The following is an 18448-nucleotide window of genomic DNA, read 5'->3' as shown; positions in this document are numbered from 1 at the left end:
ACGGAGCTGATCGGTCACGTGGGTTCCACGCCTCGCGTACGAAATCAAAGGAGGTTTTGCGTCTTTTAAGACATAAAAGCAATAAGCATGGATAGTATTTCGGGTGCGATCATACCAGCACTAATGCACCGGATCCCATCAGAACTCCGCAGTTAAGCGTGCTTGGGCGAGAGTAGTACTAGGATGGGTGACCCCCTGGGAAGTCCTCGTGTTGCACCCCCCCTTTTTCATTGTCCGTTTGCGTTTTTTTAGATTTTACGTGCGGTTTTTTTTTGTTTTTTTTTTCTTGCTATTTCTATGCTCGGGTGGCCTCCGTTTCATGGTTCATGGTCTTCGTATTTTTGGAACGGAGCCGATCGGTCACGTGGGTCCCACGCCTCGCGTACGAAAACAAAGGAGGTTCTGTGTCTTTTAAGACATACAAGCAATAAGCATGGACAGTATTTCGGGTGCGATCATACCAGCACTAATGCACCGGATCCCATCAGAACTCCGCAGTTAAGCGTGCTTGGGCGAGAGTAGTACTAGGATGGGTGACCCCATGGGAAGTCCTCGTGTTGCACCCCCCTTTTTCGTTGTCCGTTTGCGTTTTTTTAGATTTTACGTGCGGTTTTTTTTTGTTTTTTTTTTCTTTCTTGCTATTTCTATGCTCGGGTGGCCTCCGCTTCATGGTTGATGGTCTTCGTATTTTTGGAACGGAGCTGATCGGTCACGTGGGTCCCACGCCTCGCGTACGAAAACAAAGGAGTTTCTGCGTCTTTTAAGACATACAAGCAATAAGCATGGATAGTATTTTGGGTGCGATCATACCAGCACTAATGCACCGGATCCCATTAGAACTCCGCAGTTAAGCGTGCTTGGGCGAGAGTAGTACTAGGATGGGTGACCCCCTGGGAAGTCCTCGTGTTGCACCCCCCCTTTTTCGTTGTCCGTTTGCGTTTTTTTAGATTTTACGTGCGGTTTTTTTTTGTTTTTTTTTTCTTTCTTGCTATTTCTATGCTCGGGTGGCCTCCGTTTCATGGTTCATGGTCTTCGTATTTTTGGAACGGAGCCGATCGGTCGCGTGGGTCCCACGCCTCGCGTACGAAAACAAAGGAGATTCTGCGTCTTTTAAGACATACAAGCAATAAGCATGGATAGTATTTCGGGTGCGATCATACCAGCACTAATGCACCGGATCCCATCAGAACTCCGCAGTTAAGCGTGCTAGGGCGAGAGTAGTACTAGGATGGGTGACCCCCTCGGAAGTCCTCGTGTTGCACCCCCCTTTTTCGTTGTCCGTTTGCGTTTTTTTAGATTTTACGTGCGGTTTTTTTTTGTTTTTTTTTTCTTTCTTGCTATTTCTATGCTCGGGTGGCCTCCGTTTCATGGTTCATGGTCTTCGTATTTTTGGAACGGAGCCGATCGGTCACGTGGGTCCCACGCCTCGCGTACGAAAACAAAAGAGGTTCTGCGTCTTTTAAGACATACAAGCAATAAGCATGGATAGTATTTCGGGTGCGATCATACCAGCACTAATGCACCGGATCCCATCAGAACTCCACAGGTAAGCGTGCTTGGGCGAGAGTAGTACTAGGATGGGTGACCCCCTGGGAAGTCCTCATGTTGCACCCCCCTTTTTCGTTGTCCGTTTGCGTTTTTTTAGATTTTACGTGCGGTTTTTTTTTGTTTTTTTTTCTTTCTTGCTATTTCTATGCTCGGGTGGCCTCCGTTTCATGGTTCATGGTCTTCGTATTTTTGGAACGGAGCCGATCGGTCACGTGGGTCCCACGCCTCGCGTACGAAAACAAAGGAGGTTCTGCGTCTTTTAAGACATACAAGCAATAAGCATGGATAGTATTTCGGGTGCGATCATACCAGCACTAATGCACCGGATCCCATCAGAACTCCGCAGTTAAGCGTGCTTGGGCGAGAGTAGTACTAGGATGGGTGACCCCCTGGGAAGTCCTCGTGTTGCACCCCCTTTTTTCGTTGTCCGTTTGCGTTTTTTTAGATTTTACGTGCGGTTTTTTTTTGTTTTTTTTTCTTTCTTGCTATTTCTATGCTCGGGTGGCCTCCGTTTCATGGTTCATGGTCTTCGTATTTTTGGAACGGAGCCGATCGGTCACGTGGGTCCCACGCCTCGCGTACGAAAACAAAGGAGGTTCTGCGTCTTTTAAGACATACAAGCAATAAGCATGGATAGTATTTCGGGTGCGATCATACCAGCACTAATGCACCGGATCCCATCAGAACTCCGCAGTTAAGCGTGCTTGGGCGAGAGTAGTACTAGGATGGGTGACCCCCTGGGAAGTCCTCGTGTTGCACCCCCCTTTTTCGTTGTCCGTTTGCGTTTTTTTAGATTTTACGTGCGGTTTTTTTTTGTTTTTTTTTCTTTCTTGCTATTTCTATGCTCGGGTGGCCTCCGCTTCATGGTTGATGGTTTTCGTATTTTTGGAACGGAGCCGATCGGTCACGTGGGTTCCACGCCTCGCGTACGAAAACAAAGGAGGTTCTGCGTCTTTTAAGACATAAAATCAATAAGCATGGATAGTATTACGGGTGCGATCATACCAGCACTAATGCACCGGATCCCATCAGAACTCCGCAGTTAAGCGTGCTTGGGCGAGAGTAGTACTAGGATGGGTGATCCCCTGGGAAGTCCTCGTGTTGCACCCCCCTTTTTCGTTGTCCGTTTGCGTTTTTTTAGATTTTACGTGCGGTTTTTTTTTGTTTTTTTTTTCTTTCTTGCTATTTCTATGCTCGGGTGGCCTCCGTTTCATGGTTCATGGTCTTCGTATTTTTGGAACGGAGCCGATCGGTCACGTGGGTCCCACGCCTCGCGTATGAAAACAAAGGAGGTTCTGCGTCTTTTAAGACATACAAGCAATAAGCATGGATAGTATTTCGGGTGCGATCATACCAGCACTAATGCACCGGATCCCATCAGAACTCCGCAGTTAAGCGTGCTTGGGCGAGAGTAGTACTAGGATGGGTGACCCCCTCGGAAGTCCTCGTGTTGCACCCCCCTTTTTCGTTGTCCGTTTGCGTTTTTTTAGATTTTACGTGCGGTTTTTTTTTGTTTTTTTTTTCTTTCTTGCTATTTCTATGCTCGGGTGGCCTCCGTTTCATGGTTCATGGTCTTCGTATTTTTGGAACGGAGCCGATCGGTCACGTGGGTCCCACGCCTCGCGTACGAAAACAAAGGAGGTTCTGCGTCTTTTAAGACATACAAGCAATAAGCATGGATAGTATTTCGGGTGCGATCATACCAGCACTAATGCACCGGATCCCATCAGAACTCCACAGTTAAGCGTGCTTGGGCGAGAGTAGTACTAGGATGGGTGACCCCCTGGGAAGTCCTCATGTTGCACCCCCCTTTTCCGTTGTCCGTTTGCGTTTTTTTAGATTTTACGTGCGGTTTTTTTTTGTTTTTTTTTTCTTTCTTGCTATTTCTATGCTCGGGTGGCCTCCGTTTCATGGTTCATGGTCTTCGTATTTTTGGAACGGAGCCGATCGGTCACGTGGGTCCCACGCCTCGCGTACGAAAACAAAGGAGGTTCTGCGTCTTTTAAGACATACAAGCAATAAGCATGGATAGTATTTCGGGTGCGATCATACCAGCACTAATGAATCGGATCCCATCAGAACTCCGCAGTTAAGCGTGCTTGGGCGAGAGTAGTTCTAGGATGGGTGACCCCCTGGGAAGTCCTCGTGTTGCACCCCCCTTTTTCGTTGTCCGTTTGCGTTTTTTTAGATTTTACGTGCGGTTTTTTTTTGTTTTTTTTTTCTTTCTTGCTATTTCTATGCTCGGGTGGCCTCCGCTTCATGGTTGATGGTTTTCGTATTTTTGGAACGGAGCCGATCGGTCACGTGGGTTCCACGCCTCGCGTACGAAAACAAAGGAGGTTCTGCGTCTTTTAAGACATACAAGCAATAAGCATGGATAGTATTTCGGGTGCGATCATACCAGCACTAATGCACCGGATCCCATCAGAACTCCGCAGTTAAGCGTGCTTGGGCGAGAGTAGTACTAGGATGGGTGACCCCCTGGGAAGTCCTCGTGTTGCATCCCCCTTTTTCGTTGTCCGTTTGCGTTTTTTTAGAATTTACGTGCGGTTTTTTTTTTGTTTTTTTTTCTTTCTTGCTATTTCTATGCTCGGGTGGCCTCTGTTTCATGGTTCATGGTCTTCGTATTTTTGGAACGGAGCCGATCGGTCACGTGGGTCCCACGCCTCGCGTACGAAAACAAAGGAGGTTCTGTGTCTTTTAAGACATACAAGCAATAAGCATGGATAGTATTTCGGGTGCGATCATACCAGCACTAATGCACCGGATCCCATCAGAACTCCGCAGTTAAGCGTGCTTGGGCGAGAGTAGTACTAGGATGGGTGACCCCCTGGGAAGTCCTCGTGTTGCACCCCCCTTTTTCGTTGTCCGTTTGCGTTTTTTTAGATTTTACGTGCGGTTTTTTTTTTGTTTTTTTTCTTTCTTGCTATTTCTATGCTCGGGTGGCCTCCGCTTCATGGTTGATGGTTTTCGTATTTTTGGAACGGAGCAGATCGGTCACGTGGGTTCCACGCCTCGCGTACGAAAACAAAGGAGGTTCTGCGTCTTTTAAGACATACAAGCAATAAGCATGGACAGTATTTCGGGTGCGATCATACCAGCACTAATGCACCGGATCCCATCAGAACTCCGCAGTTAAGCGTGCTTGGGCGAGAGTAGTACTAGGATGGGTGACCCCATGGGAAGTCCTCGTGTTGCAACCCCCTTTTTCGTTGTCCGTTTGCGTTTTTTTAGATTTTACGTGCGGTTTTTTTTTTTTTCTTTCTTGCTATTTCTATGCTCGGGTGGCCTCCGGTTCATGGTTGATGGTTTTCGTATTTTTGGAACGGAGCTGATCGGTCACGTGGGTTCCACGCCTCGCGTACGAAATCAAAGGAGGTTTTGCGTCTTTTAAGACATAAAAGCAATAAGCATGGATAGTGTTTCGGGTGCGATCATACCAGCACTAATGCACCGGATCCCATCAGAACTCCGCAGTTAAGCGTGCTTGGGCGAGAGTAGTACTAGGATGGGTGACCCCCTGGGAAGTCCTCGTGTTGCACCCCCCCTTTTTCATTGTCCGTTTGCGTTTTTTTAGATTTTACGTGCGGTTTTTTTTTGTTTTTTTTTCTTGCTATTTCTATGCTCGGGTGGCCTCCGTTTCATGGTTCATGGTCTTCGTATTTTTGGAACGGAGCCGATCGGTCACGTGGGTCCCACGCCTCGCGTACGAAAACAAAGGAGGTTCTGTGTCTTTTAAGACATACAAGCAATAAGCGTGGACAGTATTTCGGGTGCGATCATACCAGCACTAATGCACCGGATCCCATCAGAACTCCGCAGTTAAGCGTGCTTGGGCGAGAGTAGTACTAGGATGGGTGACCGCATGGGAAGTCCTCGTGTTGCACCCCCCTTTTTCGTTGTCCGTTTGCGTTTTTTTAGATTTTACGTGCGGTTTTTTTTTGTTTTTTTTTTCTTTCTTGCTATTTCTATGCTCGGGTGGCCTCCGCTTCATGGTTGATGGTCTTCGTATTTTTGGAACGGAGCTGATCGGTCACGTGGGTCCCACGCCTCGCGTACGAAAACAAAGGAGTTTCTGCGTCTTTTAAGACATACAAGCAATAAGCATGGATAGTATTTTGGGTGCGATCATACCAGCACTAATGCACCGGATCCCATTAGAACTCCGCAGTTAAGCGTGCTTGGGCGAGAGTAGTACTAGGATGGGTGACCCCCTGGGAAGTCCTCATGTTGTACCCCCCTTTTCCGTTGTCCGTTTGCGTTTTTTTAGATTTTACGTGCGGTTTTTTTTTGTTTTTTTTTTCTTTCTTGCTATTTCTATGCTCGGGTGGCCTCCGTTTCATGGTTCATGGTCTTCGTATTTTTGGAACGGAGCCGATCGGTCACGTGGGTCCCACGCCTCGCGTACGAAAACAAAGGAGGTTCTGCGTCTTTTAAGACATACAAGCAATAAGCATGGATAGTATTTCGGGTGCGATCATACCAGCACTAATGAATCGGATCCCATCAGAACTCCGCAGTTAAGCGTGCTTGGGCGAGAGTAGTTCTAGGATGGGTGACCCCCTGGGAAGTCCTCGTGTTGCACCCCCCTTTTTCGTTGTCCGTTTGCGTTTTTTTAGATTTTACGTGCGGTTTTTTTTTGTTTTTTTTTTCTTTCTTGCTATTTCTATGCTCGGGTGGCCTCCGCTTCATGGTTGATGGTTTTCGTATTTTTGGAACGGAGCCGATCGGTCACGTGGGTTCCACGCCTCGCGTACGAAAACAAAGGAGGTTCTGCGTCTTTTAAGACATACAAGCAATAAGCATGGATAGTATTTCGGGTGCGATCATACCAGCACTAATGCACCGGATCCCATCAGAACTCCGCAGTTAAGCGTGCTTGGGCGAGAGTAGTACTAGGATGGGTGACCCCCTGGGAAGTCCTCGTGTTGCATCCCCCTTTTTCGTTGTCCGTTTGCGTTTTTTTAGATTTTACGTGCGGTTTTTTTTTTGTTTTTTTTTCTTTCTTGCTATTTCTATGCTCGGGTGGCCTCTGTTTCATGGTTCATGGTCTTCGTATTTTTGGAACGGAGCCGATCGGTCACGTGGGTCCCACGCCTCGCGTACGAAAACAAAGGAGGTTATGTGTCTTTTAAGACATACAAGCAATAAGCATGGATAGTATTTCGGGTGCGATCATACCAGCACTAATGCACCGGATCCCATCAGAACTCCGCAGTTAAGCGTGCTTGGGCGAGAGTAGTACTAGGATGGGTGACCCCCTGGGAAGTCCTCGTGTTGCACCCCCCTTTTTCGTTGTCCGTTTGCGTTTTTTTAGATTTTACGTGCGGTTTTTTTTTGTTTTTTTTCTTTCTTGCTATTTCTATGCTCGGGTGGCCTCCGCTTCATGGTTGATGGTTTTCGTATTTTTGGAACGGAGCAGATCGGTCACGTGGGTTCCACGCCTCGCGTACGAAAACAAAGGAGGTTCTGCGTCTTTTAAGACATACAAGCAATAAGCATGGACAGTATTTCGGGTGCGATCATACCAGCACTAATGCACCGGATCCCATCAGAACTCCGCAGTTAAGCGTGCTTGGGCGAGAGTAGTACTAGGATGGGTGACCCCATGGGAAGTCCTCGTGTTGCAACCCCCTTTTTCGTTGTCCGTTTGCGTTTTTTTAGATTTTACGTGCGGTTTTTTTTTTTTTCTTTCTTGCTATTTCTATGCTCGGGTGGCCTCCGGTTCATGGTTGATGGTTTTCGTATTTTTGGAACGGAGCTGATCGGTCACGTGGGTTCCACGCCTCGCGTACGAAATCAAAGGAGGTTTTGCGTCTTTTAAGACATAAAAGCAATAAGCATGGATAGTGTTTCGGGTGCGATCATACTAGCACTAATGCACCGGATCCCATCAGAACTCCGCAGTTAAGCGTGCTTGGGCGAGAGTAGTTCTAGGATGGGTGACCCCCTGGGAAGTCCTCGTGTTGCACCCCCCTTTTTCGTTGTCCGTTTACGTTTTTTTAGATTTTACGTGCGGTTTTTTTTTGTTTTTTTTTCTTGCTATTTCTATGCTCGGGTGGCCTCCGTTTCATGGTTCATGGTCTTCGTATTTTTGGAACGGAGCCGATCGGTCACGTGGGTCCCACGCCTCGCGTACGAAAACAAAGGAGGTTCTGTGTCTTTTAAGACATACAAGCAATAAGCGTGGACAGTATTTCGGGTGCGATCATACCAGCACTAATGCACCGGATCCCATCAGAACTCCGCAGTTAAGCGTGCTTGGGCGAGAGTAGTACTAGGATGGGTGACCGCATGGGAAGTCCTCGTGTTGCACCCCCCTTTTTCGTTGTCCGTTTGCGTTTTTTTAGATTTTACGTGCGGTTTTTTTTTGTTTTTTTTTTCTTTCTTGCTATTTCTATGCTCGGGTGGCCTCCGCTTCATGGTTGATGGTCTTCGTATTTTTGGAACGGAGCTGATCGGTCACGTGGGTCCCACGCCTCGCGTACGAAAACAAAGGAGTTTCTGCGTCTTTTAAGACATACAAGCAATAAGCATGGATAGTATTTTGGGTGCGATCATACCAGCACTAATGCACCGGATCCCATTAGAACTCCGCAGTTAAGCGTGCTTGGGCGAGAGTAGTACTAGGATGGGTGACCCCCTGGGAAGTCCTCGTCTTGCACCCCCCTTTTTCGTTGTCCGTTTGCGTTTTTTTAGATTTTACGTGCGGTTTTTTTTTGTTTTTTTTTTCTTTCTTGCTATTTCTATGCTCGGGTGGCCTCCGTTTCATGGTTCATGGTCTTCGTATTTTTGGAACGGAGCCGATCGGTCACGTGGGTCCCACGCCTCGCGTACGAAAACAAAGGAGGTTCTGCGTCTTTTAAGACATACAAGCAATAAGCATGGATAGTATTTCGGGTGCGATCATACCAGCACTAATGCACCGGATCCCATCAGAACTCCGCAGTTAAGCGTGCTTGGGCGAGAGTAGTACTACGATGGGTGACCCCCTCGGAAGTCCTCGTGTTGTACCCCCCTTTTTCGTTGTCCGTTTGCGTTTTTTTAGATTTTACGTGCGGTTTTTTTTTGTTTTTTTTTTCTTTCTTGCTATTTCTATGCTCGGGTGGCCTCCGTTTCATGGTTCATGGTCTTCGTATTTTTGGAACGGAGCCGATTGGTCACGTGGGTCCCACGCCTCGCGTACGAAAACAAAGGAGGTTCTGCGTCTTTTAAGACATACAAGCAATAAGCATGGATAGTATTTCGGGTGCGATCATACCAGCACTAATGCACCGGATCCCATCAGAACTCCACAGGTAAGCGTGCTTGGGCGAGAGTAGTACTAGGATGGGTGACCCCCTGGGAAGTCCTCATGTTGCACCCCCCTTTTTCGTTGTCCGTTTGCGTTTTTTTAGATTTTACGTGCGGTTTTTTTTTTTTTTTTCTTTCTTGCTATTTCTATGCTCGGGTGGCCTCCGTTTCATGGTTCATGGTCTTCGTATTTTTGGAACGGAGCCGATCGGTCACGTGGGTCCCACGCCTCGCGTACGAAAACAAAGGAGGTTCTGCGTCTTTTAAGACATACAAGCAATAAGCATGGATAGTATTTCGGGTGCGATCATACCAGCACTAATGCACCGGATCCCATCAGAACTCCGCAGTTAAGCGTGCTTGGGCGAGAGTAGTACTAGGATGGGTGATCCCCTGGGAAGTCCTCGTGTTGCACCCCCCTTTTTCGTTGTCCGTTTGCGTTTTTTTAGATTTTACGTGCGGTTTTTTTTTGTTTTTTTTTCTTTCTTGCTATTTCTATGCTCGGGTGGCCTCCGTTTCATGGTTCATGGTCTTCGTATTTTTGGAACGGAGCCGATCGGTCACGTGGGTCCCACGCCTCGCGTATGAAAACAAAGGAGGTTCTGCGTCTTTTAAGACATACAAGCAATAAGCATGGATAGTATTTCGGGTGCGATCATACCAGCACTAATGCACCGGATCCCATCAGAACTCCGCAGTTAAGCGTGCTTGGGCGAGAGTAGTACTAGGATGGGTGACCCCCTCGGAAGTCCTCGTGTTGCACCCCCCTTTTTCGTTGTCCGTTTGCGTTTTTTTAGATTTTACGTGCGGTTTTTTTTTTGTTTTTTTTTTCTTTCTTGCTATTTCTATGCTCGGGTGGCCTCCGTTTCATGGTTCATGGTCTTCGTATTTTTGGAACGGAGCCGATCGGTCACGTGGGTCCCACGCCTCGCGTACGAAAACAAAGGAGGTTCTGCGTCTTTTAAGACATACAAGCAATAAGCGTGGATAGTATTTCAGGTGCGATCATACCAGCACTAATGTACCGGATCCCATCAGAACTCCACAGTTAAGCGTGCTTGTGCGAGAGTAGTACTAGGATGGGTGACCCCCTGGGAAGTCCTCATGTTGCACCCCCCTTTTCCGTTGTCCGTTTGCGTTTTTTTAGATTTTACGTGCGGTTTTTTTTTGTTTTTTTTTTCTTTCTTGCTATTTCTATGCTCGGGTGGCCTCCGTTTCATGGTTCATGGTCTTCGTATTTTTGGAACGGAGCCGATCGGTCACGTGGGTCCCACGCCTCGCGTACGAAAACAAAGGAGGTTCTGCGTCTTTTAAGACATACAAGCAATAAGCATGGATAGTATTTCGGGTGCGATCATACCAGCACTAATGCACCGGATCCCATCAGAACTCCGCAGTTAAGCGTGCTTGGGCGAGAGTAGTACTAGGATGGGTGACCCCCTGGGAAGTCCTCGTGTTGCACCCCCCTTTTTCGTTGTCCGTTTGCGTTTTTTTAGATTTTACGTGCAGTTTTTTTTTGTTTTTTTTTTCTTTCTTGCTATTTCTATGCTCGGGTGGCCTCCGCTTCATGGTTGATGGTTTTCGTATTTTTGGAACGGAGCCGATCGGTCACGTGGGTTCCACGCCTCGCGTACGAAAACAAAGGAGGTTCTGCGTCTTTTAGGACATACAAGCAATAAGCATGGATAGTATTTCGGGTGCGATCATACCAGCACTAATGCACCGGATCCCATCAGAACTCCGCAGTTAAGCGTGCTTGGGCGAGAGTAGTACTAGGATGGGTGACCCCCTGGGAAGTCCTCGTGTTGCATCCCCCTTTTTCATTGTCCGTTTGCGTTTTTTTAGATTTTACGTGCGGTTTTTTTTTTGTTTTTTTTTCTTTCTTGCTATTTCTATGCTCGGGTGGCCTCTGTTTCATGGTTTATGGTCTTCGTATTTTTGGAACGGAGCCGATCGGTCACGTGGGTCCCACGCCTCGCGTACGAAAACAAAGGAGGTTCTGCGTCTTTTAAGACATACAAGCAATAAGCATGGATAGTATTTCGGGTGCGATCATACCAGCACTAATGCACCGGATCCCATCAGAACTCCGCAGTTAAGCGTGCTTGGGCGAGAGTAGTACTAGGATGGGTGACCCCCTGGGAAGTCCTCGTGTTGCACCCCCCTTTTTCGTTGTCCGTTTGCGTTTTTTTAGATTTTACGTGCGGTTTTTTTTTGTTTTTTTTTCTTTCTTGCTATTTCTATGCTCGGGTGGCCTCCGCTTCATGGTTGATGGTTTTCGTATTTTTGGAACGGAGCCGATCGGTCACGTGGGTTCCACGCCTCGCGTACGAAAACAAAGGAGGTTCTGCGTCTTTTAAGACATACAAGCAATAAGCATGGACAGTATTTCGGGTGCGATCATACCAGCACTAATGCACCGGATCCCATCAGAACTCCGCAGTTAAGCGTGCTTGGGCGAGAGTAGTACTAGGATGGGTGACCCCATGGGAAGTCCTCGTGTTGCAACCCCCTTTTTCGTTGTCCGTTTGCGTTTTTTTAGATTTTACGTGCGGTTTTTTTTTGTTTTTTTTTTCTTTCTTGCTATTTCTATGCTCGGGTGGCCTCCGGTTCATGGTTGATGGTTTTCGTATTTTTGGAACGGAGCCGATCGGTCACGTGGGTTCCACGCCTCGCGTACGAAAACAAAGGAGGTTCTGCGTCTTTTAAGACATACAAGCAATAAGCATGGATAGTATTTCGGGTGCGATCATACCAGCACTAATGCACCGGATCCCATCAGAACTCCGCAGTTAAGCGTGCTTGGGCGAGAGTAGTACTAGGATGGGTGACCCCCTGGGAAGTCCTCGTGTTGCACCCCCCTTTTTCGTTGTCCGTTTGCGTTTTTTTAGATTTTACGTGCGGTTTTTTTTTCTTTTTTTTTCTTTCTTGCTATTTCTATGCTCGGGTGGCCTCCGCTTCATGGTTGATGGTTTTCGTATTTTTGGAACGGAGCCGATCGGTCACGTGGGTTCCACGCCTCGCGTACGAAAACAAAGGAGGTTCTGCGTCTTTTAAGACATACAAGCAATAAGCATGGATAGTATTTCGGGTGCGATCATACCAGCACTAATGCACCGGATCCCATCAGAACTCCGCAGTTAAACGTGCTCGGGCGAGAGTAGTACTAGGATGGGTAACCCCCTGGGAAGTCCTCGTGTTGCATCCCCCTTTTTCGTTGTCCGTTTGCTTTTTTTTAGATTTTACGTGCGGTTTTTTTTTGTGTTTTTTTTTCTTTCTTGCTATTTCTATGCTCGGGTGGCCTCCGTTTCATGGTTCATGGTCTTCGTATTTTTGGAACGGAGCCGATCGGTCACGTGGGTCCCACGCCTCGCGTACGAAAACAAAGGAGGTTCTGCGTCTTTGAAGACATACAAGCAATAAGCATGGATAGTATTTCGGGTGCGATCATACCAGCACTAATGCACCGGATCCCATCAGAACTCCGAAGTTAAGCGTGCTTGGGCGAGAGTAGTACTAGGATGGGTGACCCCGTGGGAAGTCCTCGTGTTGCACTCCCCTTTTTCGTTGTCCGTTTGCGTTTTTTTAGATTTTACGTGCGGTTTTTTTTTGTTTTTTTTTCTTTCTTGCTATTTCTATGCTCGGGTGGCCTCCGCTTCATGGTTGATGGTTTTCGTATTTTTGGAACGGAGCCGATCGGTCACGTGGGTTCCACGCCTCGCGTACGAAAACAAAGGAGGTTCTGCGTCTTTTAAGACATACAAGCAATAAGCATGGATAGTATTTCGGGTGCGATCATACCAGCACTAATGCACCGGATCCCATCAGAACTCCGCAGTTAAGCGTGCTTGGGCCAGAGTAGTACTAGGATGGGTGACCCCCTGGGAAGTCCTCGTGTTGCACCCCCTTTTTTCGTTGTCCGTTTGCGTTTTTTTAGATTTTACGTGCGGTTTTTTTTTGTTTTTTTTTCTTTCTTGCTATTTCTATGCTCGGGTGGCCTCCGTTTCATGGTTCATGGTCTTCGTATTTTTGGAACGGAGCCGATCGGTCACGTGGGTCCCACGCCTCGCGTACGAAAACAAAGGAGGTTCTGCGTCTTTTAAGACATACAAGCAATAAGCATGGATAGTATTTCGGGTGCGATCATACCAGCACTAATGCACCGGATCCCATCAGAACTCCGCAGTTAAGCGTGCTTGGGCGAGAGTAGTACTAGGATGGGTGACCCCCTGGGAAGTCCTCGTGTTGCACCCCCCTTTTTCGTTGTCCGTTTGCGTTTTTTTAGATTTTACGTGCGGTTTTTTTTTGTTTTTTTTCTTTCTTGCTATTTCTATGCTCGGGTGGCCTCCGCTTCATGGTTGATGGTTTTCGTATTTTTGGAACGGAGCCGATCGGTCACGTGGGTTCCACGCCTCGCGTACGAAAACAAAGGAGGTTCTGCGTCTTTTAAGACATAAAAGCAATAAGCATGGATAGTATTTCGGGTGCGATCATACCAGCACTAATGCACCGGATCCCATCAGAACTCCGCAGTTAAGCGTGCTTGGGCGAGAGTAGTACTAGGATGGGTGACCCCCTGGGAAGTCCTCGTGTTGCACCCCCCCTTTTTCATTGTCCGTTTGCGTTTTTTTAGATTTTACGTGCGGTTTTTTTTTGTTTTTTTTTTCTTGCTATTTCTATGCTCGGGTGGCCTCCGTTTCATGGTTCATGGTCTTCGTATTTTTGGAACGGAGCCGATCGGTCACGTGGGTCCCACGCCTCGCGTACGAAAACAAAGGAGGTTCTGTGTCTTTTAAGACATACAAGCAATAAGCATGGAGAGTATTTCGGGTGCGATCATACCAGCACTAATGCACCGGATCCCATCAGAACTCCGCAGTTAAGCGTGCTTGGGCGAGAGTAGTACTAGGATGGGTGACCCCATGGGAAGTCCTCGTGTTGCACCCCCCTTTTTCGTTGTCCGTTTGCGTTTTTTTAGATTTTACGTGCGGTTTTTTTTTGTTTTTTTTTCTTTCTTGCTATTTCTATGCTCGGGTGGCCTCCGCTTCATGGTTGATGGTCTTCGTATTTTTGGAACGGAGCTGATCGGTCACGTGGGTCCCACGCCTCGCGTACGAAAACAAAGGAGTTTATGCGTCTTTTAAGACATACAAGCAATAAGCATGGATAGTATTTTGGGTGCGATCATACCAGCACTAATGCACCGGATCCCATCAGAACTCCGCAGTTAAGCGGGCTTGGGCGAGAGTAGTACTAGGATGGGTGATCCCCTGGGAAGTCCTCGTGTTGCACCCCCCTTTTTCGTTGTCCGTTTGCGTTTTTTTAGATTTTACGTGCGGTTTTTTTTTTTGTTTTTTTTTCTTTCTTGCTATTTCTATGCTCGGGTGGCCTCCGCTTCATGGTTGATGATTTTCGTATTTTTGGAACGGAGCCGATCGGTCACGTGGGTCCCACGCCTCGCGTACGAAAACAAAGGAGGTTCTGTGTCTTTTAAGACATAAAAGCAATAAGCATGGATAGTATTTCGGGTGCGATCATACCAGCACTAATGCACCGGATCCCATCAGAAGTCCGCAGTTAAGCGTGCTTGGGCGAGAGTAGTACTAGGATGGGTGACCCCCTGGGAAGTCCTCATGTTGCCCCCCCTTTTTCGTTGTCCTTTTGCATTTTTTTAGATTTTACGTGCGGTTTTTTTTTGTTTTTTTTTTCTTTCTTGCTATTTCTATGCTCGTGTGGCCTCCGTTTCATGGTTCATGGTCTTCGTATTTTTGGAACGGAGCCGATCGGTCACGTGGGTCCCACGCCTCGCGTACGAAAACAAAGGAGGTTCTGTGTCTTTTAAGACATACAAGCAATAAGCATGGACAGTATTTCGGGTGCGATCATACCAGCACTAATGCACCGGATTCCATCAGAACTCCGCAGTTAAGCGTGCTTGGGCGAGAGTAGTACTAGGATGGGTGACCCCCTGGGAAGTCCTCGTGTTGCACCCCCCTTTTTCGTTGTCCGTTTGCGTTTTTTTAGATTTTACGTGCGGTTTTTATTTTGTTTTTTTTCTTTCTTGCTATTTCTATGCTCAGGTGGCCTCCGTTTCATGGTTCATGGTCTTCGTATTTTTGGAACGGAGCCGATCGGTCACGTGGGTCCCACGCCTCGCGTACGAAAACAAAGGAGGTTCTGCGTCTTTTAAGACATACAAGCAATAAGCCTGGATAGTATTTCAGTTGCGATCATACCAGCACTAATGCACCGGATCCCATCAGAACTCCGCAGTGAAGCGTGCTTGGGCGAGAGTAGTATTAGGATGGGTGACCCCCTGGGAAGTCCTCGTGTTGCACTCCCCTTTTTCGTTGTCCGTTTGCGTTTTTTTAGATTTTACGTGCGGTTTTTTTTTGTTTTTTTTTCTTTCTTGCTATTTCTATGCTCGGGTGGCCTCCGCTTCATGGTTGATGGTTTTCGTATTTTTGGAACGGAGCCGATCGGTCACGTGGGTTCCACGCCTCGCGTACGAAAACAAAGGAGGTTCTGCGTCTTTTAAGACATAAAAGCAATAAGCATGGATAGTATTTCGGGTGCGATCATACCAGCACTAATGCACCGGATCCCATCAGAACTCCGCAGTTAAGCGTGCTTGGGCGAGAGTAGTACTAGGATGGGTGACCCCCTGGGAAGTCCTCGTGTTGCACCCCCCCTTTTTCGTTGTCCGTTTGTGTTTTTTTAGATTTTACGTGCGGTTTTTTTTTGTTTTTTTATTCTTGCTATTTCTATGCTCGGGTGGCCTCCGTTTCATGGTTCATTGGTCTTCGTATTTTTGGAACGGAGCCAATCGGTCACGTGGGTCCCACGCCTCGCGTACGAAAACAAAGGAGGTTCTGTGTCTTTTAAGACATACAAGCAATAAGCATGGACAGTATTTCGGGTGCGATCATACCAGCACTAATGCACCGGATCCCATCAGAACTCCGCAGTTAAGCGTGCTTGGGCGAGAGTAGTACTAGGATGGGTGACCCCATGGGAAGTCCTCGTGTTGCAACCCCCTTTTTCGTTGTCCGTTTGCGTTTTTTTAAATTTTACGTGCGGTTTTTTTTTGTTTTTTTTTCATTCTTGCTATTTCTATGCTCGGGTGGCCTCTGCTTCATGGTTGATGGTCTTCGTATTTTTGGAACGGAGCTGATCGGTCACGTGGGTCCCACGCCTCGCGTACGAAAACAAAGGAGGTTCTGCGTCTTTTAAGACATACAAGCAATAAGCATGGATAGTATTTTGGGTGCGATCATACCAGCACTAATGCACCGGATCCCATCAGAACTCCGCAGTTAAGTGTGCTTGGGCGAGAGTAGTACTAGGATGGGTGACCCCCTGGGAAGTCCTCGTGTTGCACCCCCCTTTTTCGTTGTCCGTTTGCGTTTTTTTAGATTTTACGTGCGGTTTTTTTTTTGTTTTTTTTCTTTCTTGCTATTTCTATGCTCGGGTGGCCTCCGTTTCATGGTTCATGGTCTTCGTATTTTTGGAACGGAGCCGATCGGTCACGTGGGTCCCACGCCTCGCGTACGAAAACAAAGGAGGTTCTGTGTCTTTTAAGACATACAAGGAATAAGCATGGACAGTATTTCAGGTGCGATCATACCAGCACTAATGCACCGGATCCCATCAGAACTCCGCAGTTAAGCGTGCTTGGGCGAGAGTAGTACTAGGATGGGTGACCCCATGGGAAGTCCTCGTGTTGCAACCCCCTTTTTCGTTGTCCGTTTGCGTTTTTTTAAATTTTACGTGCGGTTTTTTTTTGTTTTTTTTTCTTTCTTGCTATTTCTATGCTCGGGTGGCCTCCGCTTCATGGTTGATGGTCTTCGTATTTTTGGAACGGAGCTGATCGGTCACGTGGGTCCCACGCCTCGCGTACGAAAACAAAGGAGGTTCTGCGTCTTTTAAGACATACAAGCAATAAGCATGGATAGTATTTTGGGTGCAATCATACCAGCACTAATGCACCGGATCCCATCAGAACTCCGCAGTTAAGTGTGCTTGGGCGAGAGTAGTACTAGGATGGGTGACCCCGTGGGAAGTCCTCGTCTTGCACCCCCCTTTTTCGTTGTCCGTTTGCGTTTTTTTAGATTTTACGTGCGGTTTTTTTTTTGTTTTTTTCTTTCTTGCTATTTCTATGCTCGGGTGGCCTCCGTTTCATGGTTCATGGTCTTCGTATTTGTGGAACGGAGCCGATCGGTCACGTGGGTCCCACGCCTCGCGTACGAAAACAAAGGAGGTTCTGCGTCTTTTAAGACATACAAGCAATAAGCATGGATAGTATTTCGGGTGCGATCATACCAGCACTAATGCACCGGATCCTATCAGAACTCCGCAGTTAAGCGTGCTTGGGCGAGAGTAGTACTAGGATGGGTGACCCCCTGGGAAGTCCTCGTGTTGCACCCCCCTTTTTCGTTGTCCGTTTGCGTTTTTTTAGATTTTACGTGCGGTTTTTTTTTGTTTTTTTTCTTTCTTGCTATTTCTATGCTCAGGTGGCCTCCGCTTCATGGTTGATGGTTTTCATATTTTTGGAACGGAGCCGATCGGTCACGTGGGTTCCACGCCTCGCGTACGAAAACAAAGGAGGTTCTGCGTCTTTTAAGACATACAAGCAATAAGCATGGATAGTATTTCGGGTGCGATCATACCAGCACTAATGCACCGGATCCCATCAGAACTCCGCAGTTAAGCGTGCTTGGGCGAGAGTAGTACTAGGATGGGTGACCCCCTGGGAAGTCCTCGTGTTGCACCCCCCTTTTTCGTTGTCCGTTTGCGTTTTTCTAGATTTTACGTGCGGTTTTTTTTTTGTTTTTTTTTCTTTCTTGCTATTTCTATGCTCGGGTGGCCTCCGTTTCATGGTTCATGGTCTTCGTATCTTTGGAACGGAGCCGATCGGTCACGTGGGTCCCACGCCTCGCGTACGAAAACAAAGGAGGTTCTGCGTCTTTTAAGACATACAAGCAATAAGCATGGATAGTATTTCGGGTGCGATCATACCAGCACTAATGCACCGGATCCCATCAGAACTCCGCAGTTAAGCGTGCTTGGGCGAGAGTAGTACTAGGATGGGTGACCCCCTGGGAAGTCCTCGTGTTGCACCCCCCTTTTTCGTTGTCCGTTTGCGTTTTTTTAGATTTTACGTGCGGTTTTTTTTTGTTTTTTTTTCTTTCTTGCTATTTCTATGCTCGGGTGGCCTCCGCTTCATGGTTGATGGTTTTCGGATTTTTGGAACGGAGTCGATCGGTCACGTGGGTTCCACGCCTCGCGTACGAAAACAAAGGAGGTTCTGCGTCTTTTAAGACATAAAAGCAATAAGCATGGATAGTATTTCGGGTGCGATCATACCAGCACTAATGCACCGGATCCCATCAGAACTCCGCAGTTAAGCGTGCTTGGGCGAGAGTAGTACTAGGATGGGTGACCCCCTGGGAAGTCCTCGTGTTGCACCCTCCCTTTTTCGTTGTCCGTTTGCGTTTTTTTAGATTTTACGTGCAGTTTTTTTTTGTTTTTTTATTCTTGCTATTTCTATGCTCGGGTGGCCTCCGTTTCATGGTTCATTGGTCTTCGTATTTTTGGAACGGAGCCG

General features: G+C 47.4%; 53 non-coding genes across 53 annotated transcripts; all 53 read left to right on the top strand.

Annotated features, from left to right (window-relative positions):
- The first annotated feature begins 101 nt into the window (after nt 1-101).
- LOC145145420 (5S ribosomal RNA) lies at nt 102-220 on the top strand. Its single transcript, XR_013726394.1, has one exon. It is a non-coding gene; the product is annotated as a 5S ribosomal RNA (ribosomal RNA).
- A 227-nt stretch (nt 221-447) lies between these two features.
- On the top strand, nt 448-566 carry LOC145152994 (5S ribosomal RNA). The gene has a single exon (XR_013733518.1). It is a non-coding gene; the product is annotated as a 5S ribosomal RNA (ribosomal RNA).
- Nucleotides 567-796: 230 nt separating this feature from the next.
- On the top strand, nt 797-915 carry LOC145153608 (5S ribosomal RNA). The gene has a single exon (XR_013734107.1). It is a non-coding gene; the product is annotated as a 5S ribosomal RNA (ribosomal RNA).
- A 231-nt stretch (nt 916-1146) lies between these two features.
- On the top strand, nt 1147-1265 carry LOC145133787 (5S ribosomal RNA). Its single transcript, XR_013718763.1, has one exon. It is a non-coding gene; the product is annotated as a 5S ribosomal RNA (ribosomal RNA).
- Nucleotides 1266-1495: 230 nt separating this feature from the next.
- LOC145148739 (5S ribosomal RNA) lies at nt 1496-1614 on the top strand. Its single transcript, XR_013729609.1, has one exon. It is a non-coding gene; the product is annotated as a 5S ribosomal RNA (ribosomal RNA).
- A 229-nt stretch (nt 1615-1843) lies between these two features.
- On the top strand, nt 1844-1962 carry LOC145145409 (5S ribosomal RNA). Its single transcript, XR_013726383.1, has one exon. It is a non-coding gene; the product is annotated as a 5S ribosomal RNA (ribosomal RNA).
- A 229-nt stretch (nt 1963-2191) lies between these two features.
- LOC145145397 (5S ribosomal RNA) lies at nt 2192-2310 on the top strand. Its single transcript, XR_013726372.1, has one exon. It is a non-coding gene; the product is annotated as a 5S ribosomal RNA (ribosomal RNA).
- A 229-nt stretch (nt 2311-2539) lies between these two features.
- On the top strand, nt 2540-2658 carry LOC145155553 (5S ribosomal RNA). The gene has a single exon (XR_013735987.1). It is a non-coding gene; the product is annotated as a 5S ribosomal RNA (ribosomal RNA).
- Nucleotides 2659-2888: 230 nt separating this feature from the next.
- On the top strand, nt 2889-3007 carry LOC145155731 (5S ribosomal RNA). Its single transcript, XR_013736160.1, has one exon. It is a non-coding gene; the product is annotated as a 5S ribosomal RNA (ribosomal RNA).
- Nucleotides 3008-3237: 230 nt separating this feature from the next.
- On the top strand, nt 3238-3356 carry LOC145146742 (5S ribosomal RNA). The gene has a single exon (XR_013727672.1). It is a non-coding gene; the product is annotated as a 5S ribosomal RNA (ribosomal RNA).
- Nucleotides 3357-3586: 230 nt separating this feature from the next.
- On the top strand, nt 3587-3705 carry LOC145149000 (5S ribosomal RNA). The gene has a single exon (XR_013729861.1). It is a non-coding gene; the product is annotated as a 5S ribosomal RNA (ribosomal RNA).
- A 230-nt stretch (nt 3706-3935) lies between these two features.
- LOC145153918 (5S ribosomal RNA) lies at nt 3936-4054 on the top strand. Its single transcript, XR_013734408.1, has one exon. It is a non-coding gene; the product is annotated as a 5S ribosomal RNA (ribosomal RNA).
- A 230-nt stretch (nt 4055-4284) lies between these two features.
- On the top strand, nt 4285-4403 carry LOC145145385 (5S ribosomal RNA). Its single transcript, XR_013726361.1, has one exon. It is a non-coding gene; the product is annotated as a 5S ribosomal RNA (ribosomal RNA).
- Nucleotides 4404-4632: 229 nt separating this feature from the next.
- On the top strand, nt 4633-4751 carry LOC145134757 (5S ribosomal RNA). Its single transcript, XR_013719332.1, has one exon. It is a non-coding gene; the product is annotated as a 5S ribosomal RNA (ribosomal RNA).
- Nucleotides 4752-4974: 223 nt separating this feature from the next.
- On the top strand, nt 4975-5093 carry LOC145145372 (5S ribosomal RNA). The gene has a single exon (XR_013726348.1). It is a non-coding gene; the product is annotated as a 5S ribosomal RNA (ribosomal RNA).
- Nucleotides 5094-5319: 226 nt separating this feature from the next.
- Nucleotides 5320-5438, top strand: LOC145152683 (5S ribosomal RNA). The gene has a single exon (XR_013733210.1). It is a non-coding gene; the product is annotated as a 5S ribosomal RNA (ribosomal RNA).
- A 230-nt stretch (nt 5439-5668) lies between these two features.
- Nucleotides 5669-5787, top strand: LOC145147533 (5S ribosomal RNA). The gene has a single exon (XR_013728432.1). It is a non-coding gene; the product is annotated as a 5S ribosomal RNA (ribosomal RNA).
- A 230-nt stretch (nt 5788-6017) lies between these two features.
- Nucleotides 6018-6136, top strand: LOC145148999 (5S ribosomal RNA). Its single transcript, XR_013729860.1, has one exon. It is a non-coding gene; the product is annotated as a 5S ribosomal RNA (ribosomal RNA).
- A 230-nt stretch (nt 6137-6366) lies between these two features.
- On the top strand, nt 6367-6485 carry LOC145153916 (5S ribosomal RNA). The gene has a single exon (XR_013734406.1). It is a non-coding gene; the product is annotated as a 5S ribosomal RNA (ribosomal RNA).
- Nucleotides 6486-6715: 230 nt separating this feature from the next.
- On the top strand, nt 6716-6834 carry LOC145145361 (5S ribosomal RNA). Its single transcript, XR_013726337.1, has one exon. It is a non-coding gene; the product is annotated as a 5S ribosomal RNA (ribosomal RNA).
- A 228-nt stretch (nt 6835-7062) lies between these two features.
- LOC145134749 (5S ribosomal RNA) lies at nt 7063-7181 on the top strand. Its single transcript, XR_013719328.1, has one exon. It is a non-coding gene; the product is annotated as a 5S ribosomal RNA (ribosomal RNA).
- Nucleotides 7182-7404: 223 nt separating this feature from the next.
- On the top strand, nt 7405-7523 carry LOC145145936 (5S ribosomal RNA). Its single transcript, XR_013726886.1, has one exon. It is a non-coding gene; the product is annotated as a 5S ribosomal RNA (ribosomal RNA).
- A 225-nt stretch (nt 7524-7748) lies between these two features.
- On the top strand, nt 7749-7867 carry LOC145152682 (5S ribosomal RNA). Its single transcript, XR_013733209.1, has one exon. It is a non-coding gene; the product is annotated as a 5S ribosomal RNA (ribosomal RNA).
- A 230-nt stretch (nt 7868-8097) lies between these two features.
- LOC145140721 (5S ribosomal RNA) lies at nt 8098-8216 on the top strand. Its single transcript, XR_013722250.1, has one exon. It is a non-coding gene; the product is annotated as a 5S ribosomal RNA (ribosomal RNA).
- A 230-nt stretch (nt 8217-8446) lies between these two features.
- On the top strand, nt 8447-8565 carry LOC145146238 (5S ribosomal RNA). The gene has a single exon (XR_013727183.1). It is a non-coding gene; the product is annotated as a 5S ribosomal RNA (ribosomal RNA).
- Nucleotides 8566-8795: 230 nt separating this feature from the next.
- On the top strand, nt 8796-8914 carry LOC145148738 (5S ribosomal RNA). Its single transcript, XR_013729608.1, has one exon. It is a non-coding gene; the product is annotated as a 5S ribosomal RNA (ribosomal RNA).
- Nucleotides 8915-9140: 226 nt separating this feature from the next.
- On the top strand, nt 9141-9259 carry LOC145155552 (5S ribosomal RNA). Its single transcript, XR_013735986.1, has one exon. It is a non-coding gene; the product is annotated as a 5S ribosomal RNA (ribosomal RNA).
- Nucleotides 9260-9488: 229 nt separating this feature from the next.
- Nucleotides 9489-9607, top strand: LOC145155730 (5S ribosomal RNA). Its single transcript, XR_013736159.1, has one exon. It is a non-coding gene; the product is annotated as a 5S ribosomal RNA (ribosomal RNA).
- Nucleotides 9608-9838: 231 nt separating this feature from the next.
- On the top strand, nt 9839-9957 carry LOC145150646 (5S ribosomal RNA). Its single transcript, XR_013731457.1, has one exon. It is a non-coding gene; the product is annotated as a 5S ribosomal RNA (ribosomal RNA).
- Nucleotides 9958-10187: 230 nt separating this feature from the next.
- On the top strand, nt 10188-10306 carry LOC145145349 (5S ribosomal RNA). The gene has a single exon (XR_013726326.1). It is a non-coding gene; the product is annotated as a 5S ribosomal RNA (ribosomal RNA).
- A 230-nt stretch (nt 10307-10536) lies between these two features.
- Nucleotides 10537-10655, top strand: LOC145153914 (5S ribosomal RNA). The gene has a single exon (XR_013734405.1). It is a non-coding gene; the product is annotated as a 5S ribosomal RNA (ribosomal RNA).
- Nucleotides 10656-10885: 230 nt separating this feature from the next.
- LOC145145337 (5S ribosomal RNA) lies at nt 10886-11004 on the top strand. The gene has a single exon (XR_013726315.1). It is a non-coding gene; the product is annotated as a 5S ribosomal RNA (ribosomal RNA).
- A 229-nt stretch (nt 11005-11233) lies between these two features.
- LOC145134743 (5S ribosomal RNA) lies at nt 11234-11352 on the top strand. The gene has a single exon (XR_013719325.1). It is a non-coding gene; the product is annotated as a 5S ribosomal RNA (ribosomal RNA).
- A 230-nt stretch (nt 11353-11582) lies between these two features.
- On the top strand, nt 11583-11701 carry LOC145145325 (5S ribosomal RNA). The gene has a single exon (XR_013726304.1). It is a non-coding gene; the product is annotated as a 5S ribosomal RNA (ribosomal RNA).
- A 229-nt stretch (nt 11702-11930) lies between these two features.
- On the top strand, nt 11931-12049 carry LOC145144979 (5S ribosomal RNA). Its single transcript, XR_013725975.1, has one exon. It is a non-coding gene; the product is annotated as a 5S ribosomal RNA (ribosomal RNA).
- Nucleotides 12050-12280: 231 nt separating this feature from the next.
- Nucleotides 12281-12399, top strand: LOC145154542 (5S ribosomal RNA). The gene has a single exon (XR_013735014.1). It is a non-coding gene; the product is annotated as a 5S ribosomal RNA (ribosomal RNA).
- Nucleotides 12400-12628: 229 nt separating this feature from the next.
- On the top strand, nt 12629-12747 carry LOC145143530 (5S ribosomal RNA). Its single transcript, XR_013724562.1, has one exon. It is a non-coding gene; the product is annotated as a 5S ribosomal RNA (ribosomal RNA).
- A 229-nt stretch (nt 12748-12976) lies between these two features.
- On the top strand, nt 12977-13095 carry LOC145145314 (5S ribosomal RNA). The gene has a single exon (XR_013726293.1). It is a non-coding gene; the product is annotated as a 5S ribosomal RNA (ribosomal RNA).
- A 228-nt stretch (nt 13096-13323) lies between these two features.
- LOC145145303 (5S ribosomal RNA) lies at nt 13324-13442 on the top strand. Its single transcript, XR_013726282.1, has one exon. It is a non-coding gene; the product is annotated as a 5S ribosomal RNA (ribosomal RNA).
- Nucleotides 13443-13669: 227 nt separating this feature from the next.
- On the top strand, nt 13670-13788 carry LOC145152993 (5S ribosomal RNA). The gene has a single exon (XR_013733517.1). It is a non-coding gene; the product is annotated as a 5S ribosomal RNA (ribosomal RNA).
- A 229-nt stretch (nt 13789-14017) lies between these two features.
- Nucleotides 14018-14136, top strand: LOC145146001 (5S ribosomal RNA). The gene has a single exon (XR_013726950.1). It is a non-coding gene; the product is annotated as a 5S ribosomal RNA (ribosomal RNA).
- Nucleotides 14137-14367: 231 nt separating this feature from the next.
- On the top strand, nt 14368-14486 carry LOC145149582 (5S ribosomal RNA). The gene has a single exon (XR_013730438.1). It is a non-coding gene; the product is annotated as a 5S ribosomal RNA (ribosomal RNA).
- A 229-nt stretch (nt 14487-14715) lies between these two features.
- On the top strand, nt 14716-14834 carry LOC145155326 (5S ribosomal RNA). Its single transcript, XR_013735773.1, has one exon. It is a non-coding gene; the product is annotated as a 5S ribosomal RNA (ribosomal RNA).
- Nucleotides 14835-15063: 229 nt separating this feature from the next.
- Nucleotides 15064-15182, top strand: LOC145148778 (5S ribosomal RNA). Its single transcript, XR_013729646.1, has one exon. It is a non-coding gene; the product is annotated as a 5S ribosomal RNA (ribosomal RNA).
- A 229-nt stretch (nt 15183-15411) lies between these two features.
- On the top strand, nt 15412-15530 carry LOC145145291 (5S ribosomal RNA). Its single transcript, XR_013726271.1, has one exon. It is a non-coding gene; the product is annotated as a 5S ribosomal RNA (ribosomal RNA).
- Nucleotides 15531-15758: 228 nt separating this feature from the next.
- On the top strand, nt 15759-15877 carry LOC145134738 (5S ribosomal RNA). The gene has a single exon (XR_013719319.1). It is a non-coding gene; the product is annotated as a 5S ribosomal RNA (ribosomal RNA).
- Nucleotides 15878-16106: 229 nt separating this feature from the next.
- Nucleotides 16107-16225, top strand: LOC145154055 (5S ribosomal RNA). Its single transcript, XR_013734539.1, has one exon. It is a non-coding gene; the product is annotated as a 5S ribosomal RNA (ribosomal RNA).
- A 229-nt stretch (nt 16226-16454) lies between these two features.
- Nucleotides 16455-16573, top strand: LOC145145312 (5S ribosomal RNA). Its single transcript, XR_013726291.1, has one exon. It is a non-coding gene; the product is annotated as a 5S ribosomal RNA (ribosomal RNA).
- A 229-nt stretch (nt 16574-16802) lies between these two features.
- Nucleotides 16803-16921, top strand: LOC145145128 (5S ribosomal RNA). Its single transcript, XR_013726117.1, has one exon. It is a non-coding gene; the product is annotated as a 5S ribosomal RNA (ribosomal RNA).
- A 228-nt stretch (nt 16922-17149) lies between these two features.
- LOC145138087 (5S ribosomal RNA) lies at nt 17150-17268 on the top strand. The gene has a single exon (XR_013721320.1). It is a non-coding gene; the product is annotated as a 5S ribosomal RNA (ribosomal RNA).
- Nucleotides 17269-17496: 228 nt separating this feature from the next.
- Nucleotides 17497-17615, top strand: LOC145145279 (5S ribosomal RNA). The gene has a single exon (XR_013726260.1). It is a non-coding gene; the product is annotated as a 5S ribosomal RNA (ribosomal RNA).
- Nucleotides 17616-17845: 230 nt separating this feature from the next.
- Nucleotides 17846-17964, top strand: LOC145145267 (5S ribosomal RNA). The gene has a single exon (XR_013726249.1). It is a non-coding gene; the product is annotated as a 5S ribosomal RNA (ribosomal RNA).
- Nucleotides 17965-18193: 229 nt separating this feature from the next.
- Nucleotides 18194-18312, top strand: LOC145152607 (5S ribosomal RNA). The gene has a single exon (XR_013733138.1). It is a non-coding gene; the product is annotated as a 5S ribosomal RNA (ribosomal RNA).
- Nucleotides 18313-18448: the final 136 nt, after the last annotated feature.

Source organism: Lactuca virosa, chromosome 1, assembly GCF_052849685.1.
Source record: "Lactuca virosa cultivar CGN04683 chromosome 1, Lactuca_virosa_CGN04683_v6, whole genome shotgun sequence".
Lineage (NCBI taxonomy): Eukaryota > Viridiplantae > Streptophyta > Magnoliopsida > Asterales > Asteraceae > Lactuca > Lactuca virosa.
This window is presented reverse-complemented; position numbering and strand designations above follow the sequence as displayed.